A 12,239-nucleotide genomic window follows, 5' to 3' on the forward strand; every position below is an offset into this window, starting at 1 on the left:
AATTTTATTTTATTTTTTAGTGGAATCCAAAAACTGGCCCTTAGCACATACCATCTATTTTTCCTTAGCAAGGGCCATTCCATGTTTCCCTCAATATCCAAGAATCTGTGGTCCTACTGTACAGACCAATGTTTGCCAACTTCTATACAACTATTCGTTGGTGAAATTAAAAAACTAAAGTCACACCCAAAGTCTAAAGAAATTGCACTTCCAATTTCAACAACATTTGAAGACTGGACGTGATACAGAGTGGCCCGTGATACAGTGCACTCTCACTTTTACAAATACTAAGTAGATATTTTACTTCTTCAACTCTTTGATGATGTGGTACCTTGTTTTTAGACGTGGTGATTATGACCAAAGGCTTGATACAATTTTCAGAATTGCTATGCAGTGCATAGTCTTCTGAAGAAGGAATGATGACAAAGCAACCCTTAGTCATTTTTAGCTGATGTCTTTTACGATACAAGGTACGAGTGCAAATATAAATTATTGTAAAAAATATATTTACGTTAGTAACAGCTGTTACCCTCGATTTAAATACCTTTTTTATTATTATCACAATGGTGGAAATTCAATTACTGCAATACTGTCAAAGGACTTTCTAAATTATCTGCCAGAGAAGAAGGTTGACTTGTTTCATTACAAGCATCAAAGGTCTATTTGAAATAATTTTCAAACTCAATGTTTTGCTTTTATATATCGTAAAGATACCATGAAGGTCAGAGATGAACTCCCCTGCTATTCTTGGAATATCGGTATTCCCTAAAAGTTATTTTTAGATCCTGCCTACTCCTTAGGAAAACTCCTCCGCTGCTTCCGGTTCCAAGGTGATGTAAAGATAGAGGATCAAGAAAAAAAAAGTTACATTATCGCACTTTTTAAAACTGAATCCAAACAACTTTCATCAACTTTAATGTTTCTAACGATACACTTTCGGTGTTAAAACATTAAATAAATCATTTGATATTTCAAAGAGTAAGTGAACATTTTCGAATCACCTGGAGGTAAGGGTTTCTGCACTTCCCATGGCCATTTTTCTTTTTAGGAAATCTAGAAAGGGAAGCACCGGTGGTGGTCCTGTGCTTGGAGGGTTTTCGGGGTTCTCTAGTTTTCCTCCCTCCTAAAAAATCAACTACTAAATTCTAATTCAATCTTTGGGCTTTCACTTAGGCTGGAGCCTAGCTCTGTTGCGATTGTCCCGCGCTGTGATACAACAGCTAAAGCTAGTAGATTTTAAAAAAATTTTTTTTTTTTAACATTTAACCTAATGGTTTTTATTTTTAAAGTGTATGTGACATGAAAACGTTTTGGGCTGATTTTGATAGTTTTAAATGTGTAGATCAATATTTGTAGGGTAAAATCGTCAAGTAAAGAGAGTAAAATGTCTTTTTAGCCGTAAAAGACTGGGAATTTGACAACATTTTTGTCCCCGGGACTGGGATGAGTTTCAGTCCTGTGACATTAAGTTGTTTGCGAAGCGTCATAATGTTGTTGCTTTACTAGAGAAAGATGAAGGCTTTGAGGAATGATAGCTCCTTTTAAGACGAAAAATACGGTTGTAACAAATGTCAGATGCATCATCCGAAGTCAGTAGTTGTAGGAATAGTTCTTCAGAATATGAAGATTCAGGAGAGATGGAAATAGCTGGCCAAATCGAACCATACCAAAACGAACCGATAGCTTCGGAAAGCGGCGAAGAAGCAAGTTATAGTGAGGAAGATGTTGATATTGATGGCCTTACTCCAGACATATTGGCAAGGAGATATGAAAGACACGTTGCAGTTCATTAATGGAAATTATAACCTTTGTCTCTCAAGGTTTAGGACAAGGTAAAATCATATGAAAAGCAATACTTTTACAATATGCAGGTGCCGTTGTTGAAGTAAATGTCATGACGAAAACTTAGTTGGTGCTCTGGAATTCCGTTGCTGTCATGAAGTTGCTAGTGTTCGATGTATCCATAGAAAGAGTACGTTGCATTACCGAACACGAAAATTATCCAGCACTTATGTACAAAACTGTCCTATCACAAGTAGCTCCGCTAGAAGCAATGGCGTCTCTCAAAACGAGTAAGCTTTGCGTAATATCAAAACAAACGCGTTCAAATCCAAAACCAGCTACAATTTTAAACCCTGCACTCTATCTCTTCTCTTCTCAGATTGCTCAGAGCTGTTGCTTACAGATGGATAACTAGATGGTTGTGTGAGTAAATGGGGTGGGATAATTCAAGGCCTTTACCCACGTGTGTTCATCTGTCACATCACCACATAATGAATAAGTTTAGAAGTCATAATTCAAGGGGATACATGACAACCCAAGACAGAGAATAGACAAGACACATGACAACCCAAGACAGAGAATAGTCAAGATACAGTGGAACTCCGTTAATCCGGCCACCGAAGGGACATTCAAAAGTGGTCGTTTTAACGGCCGTATTAACGGGCGTCAAAGATATGTTAAAAACGTGTTTTATTAATCAGTACGAAACTACTAAACAAATTAAGTGCAATAATGCATATTGTATTTTTAAATAATGTTTCTAAAACTTCTGATGCTATTGGAGCTCAGCTATAACTCAACTTTAGTAGTACTTTAAAACTTATATAAATTATACAGTAGTACAGGACTGTAGATATAACAGTAGAATAGGGAAAAGTGAGTACAGTAACAACTACTTTTTAAAATAGGCAGTGACTTTGCTCTGTACAGACGAATGAATCTTCCTTTGAGGCCATACTGACTCGAGGCTGGATATCACCCCAGACAGGCTATCGGCACGGCTCGTTTTAATACTGTACCCCTATAAAAAAAATGCGGACATACTTTAGCGCATCACGCTGTACGTGTTTGTCTGTTTGAAGTTGTTGTGTTGATTCTGATTCCACAAAAAGCATTACTGTAGAATGTTACTCGAATGAATAAAAGAATCACAGATTTTGCAGCAATAACTTTACAGTAATTACATTAAGATCTAAACTGTAACCTATTTGTCCTGGCCATAATACGGGGTTAAAAAGTAAGGAAGTTTTTCAATCAGGCAACAAAAAAGTGGCTGTTGGCCGTATTAATGGGTGGGGTTCCACTGTACATGACAACTCAAGACAGAGAATAGACTATAATTTGTATATAAATGTCATATATTTACTGTGCTTGAACAGTACATACTATGACTATGTCACATTGAAGATGCCTTTTTTCTGTTCTTATTCATAACATACTTGGTCCAATTAATTTAGTTAGTTACCCGAAAAATTACAAATCTGAATCGAGTAAGGATTAGTGGGTAACTATAATACCAGTAACATTATCAGCTAAGTGGTGTGGGCTTTGAGAGAAGAATAAATTTTTAATATCCTAGGTATGGTTATAACATCGCTTTGCTTTTGAGATAGACATAATAAAAATATATAATAATCATGAATTATACCCTATTGAAATTGAATCTTCGATCGTCATTGTGTTAAAATCTGGCAAGTGGCTGAGCATGCATAAAGTTTGTATGTAGGTTTATAAAAGCTTACTTACTTGTCGCTTCACTCGCTTTGTAATTCTTGAACTAGCTGGTATCACCCGCTGCTCAAGTTGTTACCGAACCCTTTATTAAGACCTTGGTCATTTTCATAGCCATTCCCTCAATAAGTAGAGGTCTTCGACATTTTTCAAGGCACATGAATTCAGACGGGAAAAAAGCGATTAAAATTTGTTTCCACAAGGTTTTACTACATAATAATAATACATATACACTTTAAAGAGGATTCGATAATATAAAGATCAAGTTTTCAATTCTCCCAAAGTTCACCACACAAGGATCTTAACAGGCATCACCAATCTCTATAACTTGCACCAGTTAATAAGTGAACCAACACACGTTAATGAATCGTTTTCAACTTTAATTGATCTTATTCACTTATAAACCAGGGAAATTGTTTGCTCTGGTGTCTCTCATGTCGGAATTGGTGATTATAGATTTTAAAACATTTTATTTCAGGGAACTCTCAACTGGTCTATTTACGAAAGGCCACTCGACTTTCACTCACAGAAACTTTAAAACATTTGATACTAACAACACTAATGGTCTTAAAACAACTGAGAATGTGCTTTCTAACTAGCAGTAAATGGGGGACATAAAATAGACCGAATGCACTAAGAGCGCGCGAGCTCGTTGGTCACATGGAAACGAGGCTGGCTGAATTTTATGTCCTTGCAGTTCTGCACTTTGCCAATATGGCCTATGAGAGAAGAAATCGATAAATTCATGCCAGACTCTAATTGTCCTTTTCCCAAAAACAACAATTATTGATTGCACAAAAATAAATATGGAAGCTCCTGAATCCCTGCACTTGCGATCATCATTTTACTCTGACTATAAGCACCATAACATAGTTAAAGCAATGATTGGGATAAAACCAGCAGGGAGCTTCTCCTTTGTGTCTGAGCTATTTCGAGGAAGTGACTCCGATAGGGAGATTGTCTGTCGATGTGGGATTCTTAATCCGAAATTCTGGAATAAAGGTAACAAGGTAATGGCGGATAAGGGATTTACCAATACAGATTTGAACATACAAGCTGAACATACCAATATTCCTGGAAGAACAGGTGCAGTTTTCAGGTGATCAAGTTTGCATCAAGCAAAGAATTGCTACTCAGAGAATTCATGTTTCTAGCTATTTGTCAGCCAAAAACTAAATAAAGCAAAATGCATATTCTTAGTAACATGTATTAGATACTGTGGTTACTCATTTCGTTTTTATTTTTTTATGCCAAACTACCTACCAGCGTTAGATACTATAGTAGACCAAAGGTGTTTTCCTCTTGGCTATGCTTTTAGTGGCGACAAAGAACCTGACCCAATGCTATTCTGTGACCATCCAACCTGTCGAGCAGACGATCATTCACAGCCTAATTTTCAGAGACTGACATGTGGGCATTCCTTTCATAGGTGTTGTCTGCTTCCATTAAACCGCCAATGGGGAGATCATCCATATGCAGCAGTTGAAAGCAGTTTGTCTAGTTTGCCAGGAACCTTTGAGAGAAATAATTGAGCACATTGCATTAACAATGAATTAAACAAATTTCCTGGATTTTGCTCTATAATTCATTATTTTATGTTTTAGTGTATCGTTTAAGATTACTTCCACGAGTATACAATGCACAACCTATTCACAACAACATCCACTGCAAGCCAAAAGATGCCCATCCCGAGACTCCCCAGGATAGTTACCATCCATATATAAACCTGTCTTCATCCTGGATGTGCAAAAAACTATAAAACTGAAGGAGGCCTTTCAAGGCACACTGCCACGAAACACAGCAAAGCGTGAAATCCTTATTTATACATTTAAAAAAACCACGAAAAACAAAAAATACCGGTTCTCTTAGGAACCACCAATGTTCAAAAGTGATGGTAATCTTTGCTACTAAGTTTTGATTAATTAAAATTACTTACAAACATGTAAGCTTATTCGAATAGTCAGTATAAGAAACCGAGCAAAACCTTTCAAAAGAGAAGAATGGACAGCCAAAAAACCAGATATTCAATTAAACAATTCAAAATAAAAACTAGATAATAAAATGTGAACATCAAAATTACCATGATCTAGCCTGGTCAAACATCGTCCTGAACGAACGAGAGCATGTTTAGTAAACAAATATCATGGCGATCACGAATTGAAAACCTCTATACCTTTTTTATACCTCACAAACAACTTTAAATCAATCCATTCTTCGCTTTAAAAATAAGCTAGGTATTTGAATACTTAGAGTGCAAGCACCCCATTTTTTTTTTTTTTTTTTTTTTTTTTAATGTTTTTGAACAAAAGTGGAACCATCTAGAAACACGAATTTCAAAAAAAATTACAATATCAACGAATAGAAAACCATAGTTTAATCTTCTGATACTTCTTTTTCAAAACCAGTAAACTCATTGCTTTCTCCTAATTTAAATCTATTCCTAATTAAACGGTAGGCACACGCAGGCAAAGGCATTCTGTTTTTGCCAATGCATCCATGTACCAGTTGTGTAAATTCACAGTATGCAATACTTAGATAGATAGAATTTATTGCTCTTTACATTCGTGATATACATATAAATTGAAGGTTACTTTATAGATAGAGAAAGGTTACTATGTAGACGATAAGCCTGAGAGCTAGATAAACCGTTAGGTTTTCGAGCTAGCTCCCAGTATTTTGTTGTCATTTTGTAGGTTTAAGAGCGTAATTTAGTATTTGACATGTATATTAAGAAAAAAAAAATACTAAAGAACTAATAATATATATAACAAATAAATATGAAAGTAACTATCATAAGGGAAATATTTTACAGTATGCATCAAGTGAAGTTAATAAAGAAAATAACAATGTTGTTTGAGTTATTTAGACCTTTGCTGGTTTAGTAGATAATTTTTAAGCTGCTTTTGAAACGAAATAGTATTCTTACATGTTTTGAGGTCTATGGGAATACTATTCCACATATCTAATGCCATTAAGGAAATAGATTGTTTTCCGAGGTTAGTTCTTATTTTGGTTTTGTAGAGGTTATGGCCACTTGCATATCTTGCATTATATCCATGCATTTCATTGGCATATTTAAACAGAGTTAAATATACCACTAGATAGAGATCTATTGTGCCATGAATGTACAAATTTCAAGATGTGCAAACGGTAGATATTTTGCACTAATAGAATATCTAAAAGATTCGATAGCGCTTTCTGTGTCTTTGCCATAAAGGGTGGCAAAAAAATGAGTCACATGATTTTGCTTAGTTTGAACCTTTTAGAGATTTGTTTTGTACGTGCTACCCCATGCCATAATGGCATATGATATATGTGGATAAATTAAATTATAATAGATTTGTTTAAGTTGTTTAATGTAGAGGTAGTTTTGCTATTATTCCTGAATTACGGGATATACGAGTGCATATGTATGATATTTGATGTTTCCAGGACATGGAATCATCAAGCATCAATCCTAAGTATTTGATACAGTTTTTCCTTTCAATAAAGATTTCCTTTCCATTTTTTAATGTGGTTAAGGATACACGGAACACAATTTTCGTCAAAAAAATTAATTTTTTTTGAAACCATGCTATATCTAATATAAAAGTAAAATCTTTAATTTTATATAAAAATTAAGATATTTTTTTTTAATTAAGGGAGATATTCGTAAAAAAACATTTTTAGAAGTTACCAGTAGGTGTTGCGCTGTTCGCAGGAACTGTCATTTATCTATTCACCGGAAGTCGATTGATTCAAGTAAGTTTGACGTCACGAGCATTGTCAAGCCATAGCAGTGAAAACATATCGAGCTGTACATGAGGACGCCACTAAGTGAACGATTGAACAAATTATATCATATTTACAGAGTTTAGCTATTTATCAAGATTAATTACTTCTACTAGATTTCTTCAGTTTTTTTTTTAATTCTTTCGTGGGATATCAGCGATGCCTCGTAAGCAAAAGAGAAATCCTTTCTGTGGAGGTTCTAACAAAAAGGAAAAAAGACGTAGCTCCACAGCATTCTGTCATGAGAATGCAAAATCACTCTCTTTGAGCGACAAAGGCTCTTACTATAATTAAGAAGAGCTTCTTAAGCGAAGTGATAGTGCCAGTGCTAGTGCCAAGAAGCTTCTAGGCCAAAGTGAAGATGAAGAATTGAACCAGGCATCGAAGGAAGAAGATGGAGAAGAAGAACGACAAAACATCCTGTTGTTCTCTGGTTTGCTCAGCATTTCGCCCTCAGCCTCGCCCTCAGCCTCGGCCTCTTCCTCGGCCCCCCTCAGTTGAACTAGATGTTCGACCTCTGGTTTTGACCATCATGAACTCGAAACGAACTTCAAGATTTTTGAGACCGGAAGTACAGTATACCCGCTGTCCTGGCCATGGTCCGGTATCATATTACTTACTTTACGCTCATTGGCGTACTGTGCAGAAACTTGTCAACATTGAGTAAATAAACTTATAATCCCATTAAACTAAACTTGTGTTATGGAACATGTGAACTAATGAGTTAGAAAAACATTCATGTTTGTGTTAAAAAAAGCCCACTCCACTATTGATATTTCGGGAGTTAAAAAGGAGGCGGCTATTTTGCACCAACTGCAGCAATCACTTTTTGTTCCGGTTCTTCTCGGTATTACTACAAATTAACTACTGCAAATTCTTAATATAGGGTTAAGCAATTCTATTTTGTTCTACAGTGAAGTATTATAGAGCTTTTAACGCTTGCTTAAGAGAAACAAATTTTTGGCTTCTTTGCACGATGCTGGGCATGGGCCAGCGGCAAGCAAACCGAACAAAGCTAATTTTAATTAAAAACCCTTTAATTAAGCATTGTCAGGGATTTTGTTTTGGCAGGAAGATGTACGGACGCTCCACAATAAACAAGATGCCGCCAACCAGTATGGTGGGGATGAAAAATAAGATCTTGTGATTATTTGATATTGGAAATATAGTTATGTGTTCTTAAAGAATTGTATGCATCTTTGTAATACCATTTCTTTTTGTGCCGGTAGAATTGACACCCATCACAACTGCAGAGTGCAGCACTTCCTCGTGGAAACCATACTGAAGGACAGCAACTTTGACAAAGCTACAATTAGGAGTCACAATTACGAGATATAAATATTTCATCGTATACCTGATCATGAAATCTATACGTTTCTCAAGAGAAAATGTATAAGAAAAAATCTTTCAGACACGAACTTTGATAGTGGTAGCGAGAATATCTGTGATTTTTGTCTAGGGTGTTAAAGGGATTCACTAAGCTTCAGTTTCTAAACAAAGTCCTTGTCCTTGTGTATTATATTTAATCAACATTTGTTTTTACTTTTAGGCGCTGCCACGCGATACTATGAAACGAAAAGGCAGAGGCACCTAGAGAGTTTGCCGCAAAGAAGGGATGCAGCTGAAAAAAAGCAGAAAGAAAAAGCCCTGACATCAAAGAGGAAGAAGGTTTTTCATGTGAAGTTAGGCCGCGATTCTCTTCCCTATATTAACTATGAACCAAAGCGTTCCGAACTTGTGAAGTCAAGAGTTTCCGTTGAAATTCTAAAGGCTAATTCACACAGTGCAGCTTTGAATTTGAAGCAACAGTACAGTCATAAGCTATGTCGTAAGGAATGCAGATTGCTTACCGGCAACAATTGTAAGCAAAAGTTTACTGTGTAAATTGGCCTTTGTATAAACATGCCTTAATATTATAAACAAAAAAAGAGATGCTAGTACTTCGAAGGCCGATTAGAACTATGTATCAAAACATCAAATTTTTTTTGTTTACTTAACAGCAGTATGTTCAGAGGATGAAAATTGCCTCCAAGGAAGAAAAAAGAATGCCTGGGGCATCATTCATAATTTTATGAGTGAGGAGGACAGCAGTGACGAGAAAGAAGTATGGGTTGTGAGAAGCCCTTCTCGGAGAGGTAACCAACAAAATGTGATCCTAGCCACACTCCAAGAAAGGGCTTCCTCACAAGAAACAGCATCTTGCCACCCCAAATATAAAAGGGTGAGAGGACGTCCATCAGCAAGGCCCTCTCCATCAAATGCACCGGCATGGGCACTAAATACTGCCACAAACAAAGAGGAACCAGAGGAACTGGCAGAGGAACCAGAAGAAATAATGGAGCAAGAGGAACAGGAACCTGAGAATTCAGATGTGGAATCGGCGGGTATAGAACCAGCATTAGCTGCACAGTGCAGCAAACCACATAACGAAAAGGCTAGTGCCTCTACACTCGCCACGAACGATGATGAACATGATGATGAAATGATGTGTGTGAGACAAAAGAAAATATTGGGCAAAAGGAAAAGAAGGTTTTAAAAGCTCTATTGCACGATGAAATTAAGTGCAATATAAGCAAGTTCCTTTTCTTTTTTACCAAATGCTATGTATAACTATTGCCTCATTTGTAAGATTGTTCTAGTTTAATACCATTTAACTATGATTTTGGAAGTAAGTAAAATAGGGGAAGCTAAAATCATATTTAGAAATGACATATTAAAAGTAGATATATAACTGTAGACATGATTCAATTTCATGGGAATTGGAAAATCCAAATAATCTCATTCAAAATACCAGTCGAATATCTGATAAAAAAATCCTCAAAAATAAGAATTCAGTATTCGAAGTATTTAAATAGTCCCGAAAAATAAATATAAAAATACCATTCAGCATTTGAAGTATAAAAGAAAATCCTGTAGAAATACGACTAAGAAATCTAAAATATCAATAGGGATATCTAGAAATACCAATTCGGCATTTGAAGTATCGAAGAAAATCCTGGAGAAATAAGAGTAAGAAACCTGAAATATCAATAAGAAACCTTAAAAAATACGAACTCAGAATTTAAAGTATAAGAGAAAATACAATTCATTAAACTAAAATGTCAATTCGAATCCACTAAACCACAATTAAAGAATTCAACTAAACAAAATAAATATTAAGAAACATAATTCCTTAATAGGCGCATCATTAAAAACTTTCAAAACTTCCATTCAAATACGTAAAGAATCGAACGAAATACTGAAAAATACATTGAGATACCTTAAGGAAAAATACTTCATGACATTCTAAAAACTATGATGGATATTGTATTTAGCGGTGGACAGCTGGTTGTTACTGTATCGTTTATTAAAATAAATCATGTTTACCAAGAATCTGATTAGGCAATAAATTCGATTTCAACCCTCTAATAGATAACTACATTCGTGAAAAACTTTGCAATTTCCCGATAGGAGGGGTCTATGTACTTTCAGCTGTAACTTTTTCCCTCTTAAGATATCGATGTACTGTTTTGGGAAACTTTTCTTGACACAGTGGCCAACAATCAAAAACATCATGCTGGTAGATCCAAAATAGTTGATTTTTCGACCATTTTAATAGATGCATGGCCATGGGGTCACGAAATGCGGGTATACCAGATCCCCTATCACAAACTGATGTAGTCTTTGTTTTAGATAAGAGATAAGAGACAACGATTTGCGAATAATTTTTACAATGGAGTTTATACTTATAATTTTGATATCATGCCTACAAGGAAAAGAAAAATTTATGGCTAGTACCATTTCTTATTTGAAGCGTAAGAAAAGAAGGAAACCATCAGATGAGTGTCCTGCCGATCGTCGACAGCATTTCACTTCAGAGCAGTTTGGAACTTTCAGCGGGTACTTTCGGCGTGTATTTTGTGGGCAAGGTACTTGAAGATATAACAACGAAGCACGGTATAGGAGCTGTGTTGATGATTCAGAGCAGAAACAGCCAATGTGGAATAAATTATTGTCTGTATTAAAAATGATGTCAATTGGTCATGGCCATAGTGTAGCTTAAAAGTCCTTTAGTATTACGGGCCTTCCTCAGCCTCCTAACCATTCAAGATGGTATGAACATTGTAAAGCCATCCAAGAAAAATGTAAAGAAATACTAGATGAGGAGCTTCAACAATCCGCTCTGAATGACGTCGATAATGCGAAGAACGATGGTTAAGTTAAGTGTATGTCAGGACTTCGGAACATTTATTTTTTATCTTAATGCTGTGCTTCCCCTCAATTGTAATACTGCATAAATACAGATGCGGTTTCAGTAGGTGGAGAAAAACCGCACTTCGTTACTGACGTCACTATACGCTCCATCTTGACCTACGCGACTGAATCTTGCCCCCCCCCCCTCCACGTTTTGAAGTAGAAAAATAAAATCTTTTTTAAAAAGAATAAACGGAAAGAATTCAATACTAGATTTGTTGTTGTTTCTTTTTATATTGAACGAAAACCAACATAATATCAATGTTTGAAAAGTGGACCGAAATGCATTAATAATCATTAAGGGAATCCCTTCAAATGTTAAACCAATTAAAAATTTGGGACGCGGTACTTTTATGTGGACAATTTTCCAGACTGAAAAAAAATCTACATAAATGCGCAACACACTCAGCCACGCAAATACTCACATTTCGTTTCTATAAGAGCAAGAACGTATGAACAGTTAAACGACATAAATCGTTTAAAACTGTATTCAACTCTTGATTTGATTTTTTCGTTAACTTTTTGAAATTATCGATCTCTCCATTATTGATCATATTCTTGAAATAACTGTGTAAAACTGATTGGTTTATTTGGACCGGGTTTGGAATTCCCCACCTATGAGTGGAACAAGACTGGGTTGGTAAAACGATTCAAAACTCAGTGAAAAGTTTTTCATTTAAACCAATGTTCTCAGCTTCATTACCATGTAGTATTTAACGACA

At 35.6% G+C, this 12,239-nt stretch overlaps 1 long non-coding RNA gene and 1 pseudogene across 4 annotated transcripts in view; one reads left to right on the forward strand and one right to left on the reverse strand.

Moving 5' to 3' along the window:
* Positions 1 to 1,568: 1,568 nt before the first annotated feature.
* Positions 1,569 to 2,333, forward strand: LOC116308591 (uncharacterized; annotated as a pseudogene).
* A 124-nt stretch (positions 2,334 to 2,457) lies between these two features.
* Positions 2,458 to 12,239, reverse strand: part of LOC116308592 (uncharacterized) — a 33,243-nt gene continuing 23,461 nt past the window's right edge. The window contains exons 2-5 of one of the 4 annotated variants that reach the window (XR_016120121.1): positions 4,777 to 5,026; positions 4,580 to 4,685; positions 3,529 to 3,650; positions 2,458 to 2,803 (exon numbers count right to left, since the gene is read on the reverse strand). This is a non-coding gene — a long non-coding RNA (uncharacterized LOC116308592). Of the gene's footprint in view, positions 2,804 to 3,528; positions 4,686 to 4,776; positions 5,027 to 12,239 lie in introns of all 4 variants that reach the window. The other 3 variants (XR_016120120.1, XR_016120119.1, XR_016120118.1) reach the window with 3 other exon arrangements.

This window comes from Actinia tenebrosa, unplaced genomic scaffold (assembly GCF_029948245.1).
Source record: "Actinia tenebrosa isolate PJP-AT-01 unplaced genomic scaffold, QUT_ActTen_1.0 PGA_scaffold17__23_contigs__length_9995812, whole genome shotgun sequence".
Classification (NCBI taxonomy): domain Eukaryota; kingdom Metazoa; phylum Cnidaria; class Anthozoa; order Actiniaria; family Actiniidae; genus Actinia; species Actinia tenebrosa.